Here is a 13,257-nt window from a genome sequence, read left to right as displayed (position 1 = left end):
GTTGATACAAAACGAGAAGTCTCAAAAACTTTCCTAATTTCTTTCATCTTAGTTTTCAGTTGGACATCCTGTCCACCCTGCTACTCATTTAGTTACCAACATCAATGTATCCGACTGCTTGTTAGCCAACAGAGTGGCCCTCATGTCCGACAACATCTTGCTTTAGCTTTATGATGTCAGCTTGCTAGGCAACAGAGTGGCCCTCATGTCAGACAACATCTGATTAGCTTTATGATGTCAGCGCACCACTGGACCAATTGTCCTTGTGGCAGCTGACCACACAGGAGGATGAGATCAGAAGTTATGCAGTAGGTTACTATCTGTATTCATGACTACAAGGCAAGTAGGAGGGGGAATGGTAAAGGACTCTGAACCACTCAAAGCACTGGGGCCTTTTTGAAAGTCGGATGGCGATACATAAACAGATTATCCTTAACAATCCATCTTGAGTATCAGAGTCCAACATAGGGAGTGCAGGAGAAGAGGTGAAATGAGCTTCCTTCCGTGAGAATGTAACACGCTCGTTCTGAAATGAGGTAGTACATTTCAGCCTCAAAGGCAGCAATTTGCTCGAATGGAACATTGCTAGTTCCAGGATCTAAAGCAGGCTTTAGTAGCGTTGGAGACAGCCGGGCTTTTATGAATTATTATGACCAACACAATGTGATCCATATTACTTTCAGCTTGACAGAAATTCTATTCAGGCACAGTCTCCCACTACAAGCTAGTGAGGACATGCTGATGCTGTGAACTTTTTAATGCCTAAAGGAATGATTGGGAGTTTTACTTACCATATAAATTGGTAAAATGATGCCGTATGCCGGAAGACTTCCTTTTTTTTTTTTTTCCTTCAGTCTCGGCAATTCAGAGAAACTCGGTTGTGAAACACTGCCACCGGTGGTCATTCAGTATAATCTGCAGATGGAAAAGTCCACTGTTAGCACATTTTCTATAAGCGATACAAAAAAATCTTGATTTTTATAAAGGGTAAACAGATCAATACTATGGAGTCTTTTATTGTGTAAATCAACAGCTCATTAGAAAATCAAATCTCAATTTTAGCTTTTTATCCTCGCATACTTCTCTGCATCCCTTGCCTCATTTGCTAAAACTCTCTAAACAACTGTAGCGCGTACATTAGGACATAGATCAATAGATGTTTTTGCCAGCCAAGTGGCAGTGAACCATTCTCACTTCTTTTGTTTTAGGATATGGTACACCAGTAGCAATTAAGCCAGCTGATAAGTTGAGAGTAAGGGTTATGCCACAGTTCATGGGAATAATAAAAACTATGAATAGCATAATGACCATCTCCATTTTAGCCAATTCCCACCACTTCAGAAATGGTGAAGATGACTCTTATCCTCAAACGTACGTTGATACAAAATGACAAGTCTCAAAAACTTTCCTAATTTCTTTCATCTTAGTTTTCAGTTGGACATCCTGTCCACCCTGCTACTCATTTAGTTACCAACATCAATGTATCCTACTGCTTGTTAGCCAACAGAGTGGCCCTCATGTCCGACAACATCTTGCTTTAGCTTTATGATGTCAGCTTGCTAGGCAACAGAGTGGCCCTCATGTCAGACAACATCTGATTAGCTTTATGATGTCAGCGCACCACTGGACCAATTGTCCTTGTGGCAGCTGACCACACAGGAGGATGACATCAGAAGTTATGCAGTAGGTTACTATCTGTATTCATGACTACAAGGCAAGTAGGAGGGGGAATGGTAAAGGACTCTGAACCACTCAAAGCACTGGGGCCTTTTTGAAAGTCGGATGGAGATACATAAACAGATTATCCTTAACAATCCATCTTGAGTATCAGAGTCCAACATACGGAGTGCAGGAGAAGAGGTGAAATGAGCTTCCTTCCGTGAGAATGTAACACGCTCGTTCTGAAATGAGGTAGTACATTTCAGCCTCAAAGGCAGCAATTTGCTCGAATGGAACATTGCTAGTTCCAGGATCTAAAGCAGGCTTTAGTAGCGTTGGAGACAGCCGGGCTTTTATGAATTATTATGACCAACACAATGTGATCCATATTACTTTCAGCTTGACAGAAATTCTATTCAGGCACAGTCTCCCACTACAAGCTAGTGAGGACATGCTGATGCTGTGAATTTTTTAATGCCTAAAGGAATGATTGGGAGTTTTACTTACCATATAAATTGGTAAAATGATGCCGTATGCCGGAAGACTTCCTTTTTTTTTTTTTCCTTCAGTCTCGGCAATTCAGAGAAACTCGGTTGTGAAACACTGCCACCGGTGGTCATTCAGTATAATCTGCAGATGGAAAAGTCCACTGTTAGCACATTTTCTATAAGCGATACAAAAAAATCTTGATTTTTATAAAGGGTAAACAGATCAATACTATGGAGTCTTTTATTGTGTAAATCAACAGCTCATTAGAAAATCAAATCTCAATTTTAGCTTTTTATCCTCGCATACTTCTCTGCATCCCTTGCCTCATTTGCTAAAACTCTCTAAACAACTGTAGCGCGTACATTAGGACATAGATCAATAGATGTTTTTGCCAGCCAAGTGGCAGTGAACCATTCTCACTTCTTTTGTTTTAGGATATGGTACACCAGTAGCAATTAAGCCAGCTGATAAGTTGAGAGTAAGGGTTATGCCACAGTTCATGGGAATAATAAAAACTATGAATAGCATAATGACCATCTCCATTTTAGCCAATTCCCACCACTTCAGAAATGGTGAAGATGACTCTTATCCTCAAACGTACGTTGATACAAAATGACAAGTCTCAAAAACTTTCCTAATTTCTTTCATCTTAGTTTTCAGTTGGACATCCTGTCCACCCTGCTACTCATTTAGTTACCAACATCAATGTATCCTACTGCTTGTTAGCCAACAGAGTGGCCCTCATGTCCGACAACATCTTGCTTTAGCTTTATGATGTCAGCTTGCTAGGCAACAGAGTGGCCCTCATGTCAGACAACATCTGATTAGCTTTATGATGTCAGCGCACCACTGGACCAATTGTCCTTGTGGCAGCTGACCACACAGGAGGATGAGATCAGAAGTTATGCAGTAGGTTACTATCTGTATTCATGACTACAAGGCAAGTAGGAGGGGGAATGGTAAAGGACTCTGAACCACTCAAAGCACTGGGGCCTTTTTGAAAGTCGGATGGAGATACATAAACAGATTATCCTTAACAATCCATCTTGAGTATCAGAGTCCAACATAGGGAGTGCAGGAGAAGAGGTGAAATGAGCTTCCTTCCGTGAGAATGTAACACGCTCGTTCTGAAATGAGGTAGTACATTTCAGCCTCAAAGGCAGCAATTTGCTCGAATGGAACATTGCTAGTTCCAGGATCTAAAGCAGGCTTTAGTAGCGTTGGAGACAGCCGGGCTTTTATGAATTATTATGACCAACACAATGTGATCCATATTACTTTCAGCTTGACAGAAATTCTATTCAGGCACAGTCTCCCACTACAAGCTAGTGAGGACATGCTGATGCTGTGAACTTTTTAATGCCTAAAGGAATGATTGGGAGTTTTACTTACCATATAAATTGGTAAAATGATGCCGTATGCCGGAAGACTTCCTTTTTTTTTTTTTCCTTCAGTCTCGGCAATTCAGAGAAACTCGGTTGTGAAACACTGCCACCGGTGGTCATTCAGTATAATCTGCAGATGGAAAAGTCCACTGTTAGCACATTTTCTATAAGCGATACAAAAAAATCTTGATTTTTATAAAGGGTAAACAGATCAATACTATGGAGTCTTTTATTGTGTAAATCAACAGCTCATTAGAAAATCAAATCTCAATTTTAGCTTTTTATCCTCGCATACTTCTCTGCATCCCTTGCCTCATTTGCTAAAACTCTCTAAACAACTGTAGCGCGTACATTAGGACATAGATCAATAGATGTTTTTGCCAGCCAAGTGGCAGTGAACCATTCTCACTTCTTTTGTTTTAGGATATGGTACACCAGTAGCAATTAAGCCAGCTGATAAGTTGAGAGTAAGGGTTATGCCACAGTTCATGGGAATAATAAAAACTATGAATAGCATAATGACCATCTCCATTTTAGCCAATTCCCACCACTTCAGAAATGGTGAAGATGACTCTTATCCTCAAACGTACGTTGATACAAAACGAGAAGTCTCAAAAACTTTCCTAATTTCTTTCATCTTAGTTTTCAGTTGGACATCCTGTCCACCCTGCTACTCATTTAGTTACCAACATCAATGTATCCGACTGCTTGTTAGCCAACAGAGTGGCCCTCATGTCCGACAACATCTTGCTTTAGCTTTATGATGTCAGCTTGCTAGGCAACAGAGTGGCCCTCATGTCAGACAACATCTGATTAGCTTTATGATGTCAGCGCACCACTGGACCAATTGTCCTTGTGGCAGCTGACCACACAGGAGGATGAGATCAGAAGTTATGCAGTAGGTTACTATCTGTATTCATGACTACAAGGCAAGTAGGAGGGGGAATGGTAAAGGACTCTGAACCACTCAAAGCACTGGGGCCTTTTTGAAAGTCGGATGGCGATACATAAACAGATTATCCTTAACAATCCATCTTGAGTATCAGAGTCCAACATAGGGAGTGCAGGAGAAGAGGTGAAATGAGCTTCCTTCCGTGAGAATGTAACACGCTCGTTCTGAAATGAGGTAGTACATTTCAGCCTCAAAGGCAGCAATTTGCTCGAATGGAACATTGCTAGTTCCAGGATCTAAAGCAGGCTTTAGTAGCGTTGGAGACAGCCGGGCTTTTATGAATTATTATGACCAACACAATGTGATCCATATTACTTTCAGCTTGACAGAAATTCTATTCAGGCACAGTCTCCCACTACAAGCTAGTGAGGACATGCTGATGCTGTGAACTTTTTAATGCCTAAAGGAATGATTGGGAGTTTTACTTACCATATAAATTGGTAAAATGATGCCGTATGCCGGAAGACTTCCTTTTTTTTTTTTTTCCTTCAGTCTCGGCAATTCAGAGAAACTCGGTTGTGAAACACTGCCACCGGTGGTCATTCAGTATAATCTGCAGATGGAAAAGTCCACTGTTAGCACATTTTCTATAAGCGATACAAAAAAATCTTGATTTTTATAAAGGGTAAACAGATCAATACTATGGAGTCTTTTATTGTGTAAATCAACAGCTCATTAGAAAATCAAATCTCAATTTTAGCTTTTTATCCTCGCATACTTCTCTGCATCCCTTGCCTCATTTGCTAAAACTCTCTAAACAACTGTAGCGCGTACATTAGGACATAGATCAATAGATGTTTTTGCCAGCCAAGTGGCAGTGAACCATTCTCACTTCTTTTGTTTTAGGATATGGTACACCAGTAGCAATTAAGCCAGCTGATAAGTTGAGAGTAAGGGTTATGCCACAGTTCATGGGAATAATAAAAACTATGAATAGCATAATGACCATCTCCATTTTAGCCAATTCCCACCACTTCAGAAATGGTGAAGATGACTCTTATCCTCAAACGTACGTTGATACAAAATGACAAGTCTCAAAAACTTTCCTAATTTCTTTCATCTTAGTTTTCAGTTGGACATCCTGTCCACCCTGCTACTCATTTAGTTACCAACATCAATGTATCCTACTGCTTGTTAGCCAACAGAGTGGCCCTCATGTCCGACAACATCTTGCTTTAGCTTTATGATGTCAGCTTGCTAGGCAACAGAGTGGCCCTCATGTCAGACAACATCTGATTAGCTTTATGATGTCAGCGCACCACTGGACCAATTGTCCTTGTGGCAGCTGACCACACAGGAGGATGACATCAGAAGTTATGCAGTAGGTTACTATCTGTATTCATGACTACAAGGCAAGTAGGAGGGGGAATGGTAAAGGACTCTGAACCACTCAAAGCACTGGGGCCTTTTTGAAAGTCGGATGGAGATACATAAACAGATTATCCTTAACAATCCATCTTGAGTATCAGAGTCCAACATACGGAGTGCAGGAGAAGAGGTGAAATGAGCTTCCTTCCGTGAGAATGTAACACGCTCGTTCTGAAATGAGGTAGTACATTTCAGCCTCAAAGGCAGCAATTTGCTCGAATGGAACATTGCTAGTTCCAGGATCTAAAGCAGGCTTTAGTAGCGTTGGAGACAGCCGGGCTTTTATGAATTATTATGACCAACACAATGTGATCCATATTACTTTCAGCTTGACAGAAATTCTATTCAGGCACAGTCTCCCACTACAAGCTAGTGAGGACATGCTGATGCTGTGAACTTTTTAATGCCTAAAGGAATGATTGGGAGTTTTACTTACCATATAAATTGGTAAAATGATGCCGTATGCCGGAAGACTTCAATTTTTTTTTTTCCTTCAGTCTCGGCAATTCAGAGAAACTCGGTTGTGAAACACTGCCACCGGTGGTCATTCAGTATAATCTGCAGATGGAAAAGTCCACTGTTAGCACATTTTCTATAAGCGATACAAAAAAATCTTGATTTTTATAAAGGGTAAACAGATCAATACTATGGAGTCTTTTATTGTGTAAATCAACAGCTCATTAGAAAATCAAATCTCAATTTTAGCTTTTTATCCTCGCATACTTCTCTGCATCCCTTGCCTCATTTGCTAAAACTCTCTAAACAACTGTAGCGCGTACATTAGGACATAGATCAATAGATGTTTTTGCCAGCCAAGTGGCAGTGAACCATTCTCACTTCTTTTGTTTTAGGATATGGTACACCAGTAGCAATTAAGCCAGCTGATAAGTTGAGAGTAAGGGTTATGCCACAGTTCATGGGAATAATAAAAACTATGAATAGCATAATGACCATCTCCATTTTAGCCAATTCCCACCACTTCAGAAATGGTGAAGATGACTCTTATCCTCAAACGTACGTTGATACAAAATGACAAGTCTCAAAAACTTTCCTAATTTCTTTCATCTTAGTTTTCAGTTGGACATCCTGTCCACCCTGCTACTCATTTAGTTACCAACATCAATGTATCCTACTGCTTGTTAGCCAACAGAGTGGCCCTCATGTCCGACAACATCTTGCTTTAGCTTTATGATGTCAGCTTGCTAGGCAACAGAGTGGCCCTCATGTCAGACAACATCTGATTAGCTTTATGATGTCAGCGCACCACTGGACCAATTGTCCTTGTGGCAGCTGACCACACAGGAGGATGAGATCAGAAGTTATGCAGTAGGTTACTATCTGTATTCATGACTACAAGGCAAGTAGGAGGGGGAATGGTAAAGGACTCTGAACCACTCAAAGCACTGGGGCCTTTTTGAAAGTCGGATGGAGATACATAAACAGATTATCCTTAACAATCCATCTTGAGTATCAGAGTCCAACATAGGGAGTGCAGGAGAAGAGGTGAAATGAGCTTCCTTCCGTGAGAATGTAACACGCTCGTTCTGAAATGAGGTAGTACATTTCAGCCTCAAAGGCAGCAATTTGCTCGAATGGAACATTGCTAGTTCCAGGATCTAAAGCAGGCTTTAGTAGCGTTGGAGACAGCCGGGCTTTTATGAATTATTATGACCAACACAATGTGATCCATATTACTTTCAGCTTGACAGAAATTCTATTCAGGCACAGTCTCCCACTACAAGCTAGTGAGGACATGCTGATGCTGTGAACTTTTTAATGCCTAAAGGAATGATTGGGAGTTTTACTTACCATATAAATTGGTAAAATGATGCCGTATGCCGGAAGACTTCCTTTTTTTTTTCCTTCAGTCTCGGCAATTCAGAGAAACTGTTGTGAAACACTGCCACCGGTGGTCATTCAGTATAATCAGCAGATGGAAAAGTCCACTGTTGGCACATTTTCTATAAGCAATACAAAAAAATCTTGATTTTTATAATGGGTAAACAGATCAATACTATGGAGTCTTTTATTGTGTAAATCAACAGCTCATTAGAAAATCAAATCTCAATTTTAGCTTTTTATCCTCGCATACTTCTCTGCATCCCTTGCCTCATTTGCTAAAACTCTCTAAACAACTGTAGCGCGTACATTAGGACATAGATCAATAGATGTTTTTGCCAGCCAAGTGGCAGTGAACCATTCTCACTTCTTTTGTTTTAGGATATGGTACACCAGTAGCAATTAAGCCAGCTGATAATTTGAGAGTTAGGGTTATGCCACAGTTCATGGGAATAATAAAAACTATGAATAGCATAATGACCATCTCCATTTTAGCCAATTCCCACCACTTCAGAAATGGTGAAGATGACTCTTATCCTCAAACGTACGTTGATACAAAATGACAAGTCTCAAAAACTTTCCTAATTTCTTTCATCTTAGTTTTCAGTTGGACATCCTGTCCACCCTGCTACTCATTTAGTTACCAACATCGATGTATCCTACTGCTTGTTAGCCAACAGAGTGGCCCTCATGTCCGACAACATCTTGCTTTAGCTTTATGATGTCAGCTTGCTAGGCAACAGAGTGGCCCTCATGTCAGACAACATCTGATTAGCTTTATGATGTCAGCGCACCACTGGACCAATTGTCCTTGTGGCAGCTGACCACACAGGAGGATGAGATCAGAAGTTATGCAGTAGGTTACTATCTGTATTCATGACTACAAGGCAAGTAGGAGGGGGAATGGTAAAGGACTCTGAACCACTCAAAGCACTGGGGCCTTTTTGAAAGTCGGATGGAGATACATAAACAGATTATCCTTAACAATCCATCTTGAGTATCAGAGTCCAACATAGGGAGTGCAGGAGAAGAGGTGAAATGAGCTTCCTTCCATGAGAATGTAACACGCTCGTTCTGAAATGAGGTAGTACATTTCAGCCTCAAAGGCAGCAATTTGCTCGAATGGAACATTGCTAGTTCCAGGATCTAAAGCAGGCTTTAGTAGCGTTGGAGACAGCCGGGCTTTTATGAATTATTATGACCAACACAATGTGATCCATATTACTTTCAGCTTGACAGAAATTCTATTCAGGCACAGTCTCCCACTACAAGCTAGTGAGGACATGCTGATGCTGTGAACTTTTTAATGCCTAAAGGAATGATTGGGAGTTTTACTTACCATATAAATTGGTAAAATGATGCCGTATGCCGGAAGACTTCAATTTTTTTTTTTCCTTCAGTCTCGGCAATTCAGAGAAACTCGGTTGTGAAACACTGCCACCGGTGGTCATTCAGTATAATCTGCAGATGGAAAAGTCCACTGTTAGCACATTTTCTATAAGCGATACAAAAAAATCTTGATTTTTATAAAGGGTAAACAGATCAATACTATGGAGTCTTTTATTGTGTAAATCAACAGCTCATTAGAAAATCAAATCTCAATTTTAGCTTTTTATCCTCGCATACTTCTCTGCATCCCTTGCCTCATTTGCTAAAACTCTCTAAACAACTGTAGCGCGTACATTAGGACATAGATCAATAGATGTTTTTGCCAGCCAAGTGGCAGTGAACCATTCTCACTTCTTTTGTTTTAGGATATGGTACACCAGTAGCAATTAAGCCAGCTGATAAGTTGAGAGTAAGGGTTATGCCACAGTTCATGGGAATAATAAAAACTATGAATAGCATAATGACCATCTCCATTTTAGCCAATTCCCACCACTTCAGAAATGGTGAAGATGACTCTTATCCTCAAACGTACGTTGATACAAAATGACAAGTCTCAAAAACTTTCCTAATTTCTTTCATCTTAGTTTTCAGTTGGACATCCTGTCCACCCTGCTACTCATTTAGTTACCAACATCAATGTATCCTACTGCTTGTTAGCCAACAGAGTGGCCCTCATGTCCGACAACATCTTGCTTTAGCTTTATGATGTCAGCTTGCTAGGCAACAGAGTGGCCCTCATGTCAGACAACATCTGATTAGCTTTATGATGTCAGCGCACCACTGGACCAATTGTCCTTGTGGCAGCTGACCACACAGGAGGATGAGATCAGAAGTTATGCAGTAGGTTACTATCTGTATTCATGACTACAAGGCAAGTAGGAGGGGGAATGGTAAAGGACTCTGAACCACTCAAAGCACTGGGGCCTTTTTGAAAGTCGGATGGAGATACATAAACAGATTATCCTTAACAATCCATCTTGAGTATCAGAGTCCAACATAGGGAGTGCAGGAGAAGAGGTGAAATGAGCTTCCTTCCGTGAGAATGTAACACGCTCGTTCTGAAATGAGGTAGTACATTTCAGCCTCAAAGGCAGCAATTTGCTCGAATGGAACATTGCTAGTTCCAGGATCTAAAGCAGGCTTTAGTAGCGTTGGAGACAGCCGGGCTTTTATGAATTATTATGACCAACACAATGTGATCCATATTACTTTCAGCTTGACAGAAATTCTATTCAGGCACAGTCTCCCACTACAAGCTAGTGAGGACATGCTGATGCTGTGAACTTTTTAATGCCTAAAGGAATGATTGGGAGTTTTACTTACCATATAAATTGGTAAAATGATGCCGTATGCCGGAAGACTTCCTTTTTTTTTTCCTTCAGTCTCGGCAATTCAGAGAAACTGTTGTGAAACACTGCCACCGGTGGTCATTCAGTATAATCAGCAGATGGAAAAGTCCACTGTTGGCACATTTTCTATAAGCAATACAAAAAAATCTTGATTTTTATAATGGGTAAACAGATCAATACTATGGAGTCTTTTATTGTGTAAATCAACAGCTCATTAGAAAATCAAATCTCAATTTTAGCTTTTTATCCTCGCATACTTCTCTGCATCCCTTGCCTCATTTGCTAAAACTCTCTAAACAACTGTAGCGCGTACATTAGGACATAGATCAATAGATGTTTTTGCCAGCCAAGTGGCAGTGAACCATTCTCACTTCTTTTGTTTTAGGATATGGTACACCAGTAGCAATTAAGCCAGCTGATAAGTTGAGAGTAAGGGTTATGCCACAGTTCATGGGAATAATAAAAACTATGAATAGCATAATGACCATCTCCATTTTAGCCAATTCCCACCACTTCAGAAATGGTGAAGATGACTCTTATCCTCAAACGTACGTTGATACAAAACGAGAAGTCTCAAAAACTTTCCTAATTTCTTTCATCTTAGTTTTCAGTTGGACATCCTGTCCACCCTGCTACTCATTTAGTTACCAACATCAATGTATCCTACTGCTTGTTAGCCAACAGAGTGGCCCTCATGTCCGACAACATCTTGCTTTAGCTTTATGATGTCAGCTTGCTAGGCAACAGAGTGGCCCTCATGTCAGACAACATCTGATTAGCTTTATGATGTCAGCGCACCACTGGACCAATTGTCCTTGTGGCAGCTGACCACACAGGAGGATGACATCAGAAGTTATGCAGTAGGTTACTATCTGTATTCATGACTACAAGGCAAGTAGGAGGGGGAATGGTAAAGGACTCTGAACCACTCAAAGCACTGGGGCCTTTTTGAAAGTCGGATGGAGATACATAAACAGATTATCCTTAACAATCCATCTTGAGTATCAGAGTCCAACATAGGGAGTGCAGGAGAAGAGGTGAAATGAGCTTCCTTCCGTGAGAATGTAACACGCTCGTTCTGAAATGAGGTAGTACATTTCAGCCTCAAAGGCAGCAATTTGCTCGAATGGAACATTGCTAGTTCCAGGATCTAAAGCAGGCTTTAGTAGCGTTGGAGACAGCCGGGCTTTTATGAATTATTATGACCAACACAATGTGATCCATATTACTTTCAGCTTGACAGAAATTCTATTCAGGCACAGTCTCCCACTACAAGCTAGTGAGGACATGCTGATGCTGTGAATTTTTTAATGCCTAAAGGAATGATTGGGAGTTTTACTTACCATATAAATTGGTAAAATGATGCCGTATGCCGGAAGACTTCCTTTTTTTTTTTTTCCTTCAGTCTCGGCAATTCAGAGAAACTCGGTTGTGAAACACTGCCACCGGTGGTCATTCAGTATAATCTGCAGATGGAAAAGTCCACTGTTAGCACATTTTCTATAAGCGATACAAAAAAATCTTGATTTTTATAAAGGGTAAACAGATCAATACTATGGAGTCTTTTATTGTGTAAATCAACAGCTCATTAGAAAATCAAATCTCAATTTTAGCTTTTTATCCTCGCATACTTCTCTGCATCCCTTGCCTCATTTGCTAAAACTCTCTAAACAACTGTAGCGCGTACATTAGGACATAGATCAATAGATGTTTTTGCCAGCCAAGTGGCAGTGAACCATTCTCACTTCTTTTGTTTTAGGATATGGTACACCAGTAGCAATTAAGCCAGCTGATAAGTTGAGAGTAAGGGTTATGCCACAGTTCATGGGAATAATAAAAACTATGAATAGCATAATGACCATCTCCATTTTAGCCAATTCCCACCACTTCAGAAATGGTGAAGATGACTCTTATCCTCAAACGTACGTTGATACAAAACGAGAAGTCTCAAAAACTTTCCTAATTTCTTTCATCTTAGTTTTCAGTTGGACATCCTGTCCACCCTGCTACTCATTTAGTTACCAACATCAATGTATCCGACTGCTTGTTAGCCAACAGAGTGGCCCTCATGTCCGACAACATCTTGCTTTAGCTTTATGATGTCAGCTTGCTAGGCAACAGAGTGGCCCTCATGTCAGACAACATCTGATTAGCTTTATGATGTCAGCGCACCACTGGACCAATTGTCCTTGTGGCAGCTGACCACACAGGAGGATGAGATCAGAAGTTATGCAGTAGGTTACTATCTGTATTCATGACTACAAGGCAAGTAGGAGGGGGAATGGTAAAGGACTCTGAACCACTCAAAGCACTGGGGCCTTTTTGAAAGTCGGATGGCGATACATAAACAGATTATCCTTAACAATCCATCTTGAGTATCAGAGTCCAACATAGGGAGTGCAGGAGAAGAGGTGAAATGAGCTTCCTTCCGTGAGAATGTAACACGCTCGTTCTGAAATGAGGTAGTACATTTCAGCCTCAAAGGCAGCAATTTGCTCGAATGGAACATTGCTAGTTCCAGGATCTAAAGCAGGCTTTAGTAGCGTTGGAGACAGCCGGGCTTTTATGAATTATTATGACCAACACAATGTGATCCATATTACTTTCAGCTTGACAGAAATTCTATTCAGGCACAGTCTCCCACTACAAGCTAGTGAGGACATGCTGATGCTGTGAACTTTTTAATGCCTAAAGGAATGATTGGGAGTTTTACTTACCATATAAATTGGTAAAATGATGCCGTATGCCGGAAGACTTCCTTTTTTTTTTTTTTCCTTCAGTCTCGGCAATTCAGAGAAACTCGGTTGTGAAACACTGCCACCGGTGG

General features: G+C 40.7%; 1 long non-coding RNA gene across 1 annotated transcript in view; it reads right to left on the bottom strand.

Moving 5' to 3' along the window:
• The window catches only part of LOC146785701 (uncharacterized), a 54,974-nt gene extending 45,820 nt beyond the window's left edge, over window positions 1–9,154 (bottom strand). The window contains exons 1-7 of the long non-coding RNA XR_014970765.1: window positions 9,032–9,154; window positions 7,663–7,814; window positions 6,290–6,411; window positions 4,915–5,038; window positions 3,541–3,663; window positions 2,167–2,289; window positions 792–915 (exon numbers count right to left, since the gene is read on the bottom strand). This is a non-coding gene — a long non-coding RNA (uncharacterized LOC146785701). The remainder of the gene's footprint in view (window positions 1–791; window positions 916–2,166; window positions 2,290–3,540; window positions 3,664–4,914; window positions 5,039–6,289; window positions 6,412–7,662; window positions 7,815–9,031) is intronic.
• Between the last annotated feature and the right edge of the window lie 4,103 nt (window positions 9,155–13,257).

Source organism: Triturus cristatus, chromosome 11 (genome assembly GCF_964204655.1).
Source record: "Triturus cristatus chromosome 11, aTriCri1.1, whole genome shotgun sequence".
Taxonomy (NCBI): domain Eukaryota; kingdom Metazoa; phylum Chordata; class Amphibia; order Caudata; family Salamandridae; genus Triturus; species Triturus cristatus.
Note: the sequence above shows the minus strand (reverse complement) of the source record. Positions and strands in the feature narration are given on the sequence as shown.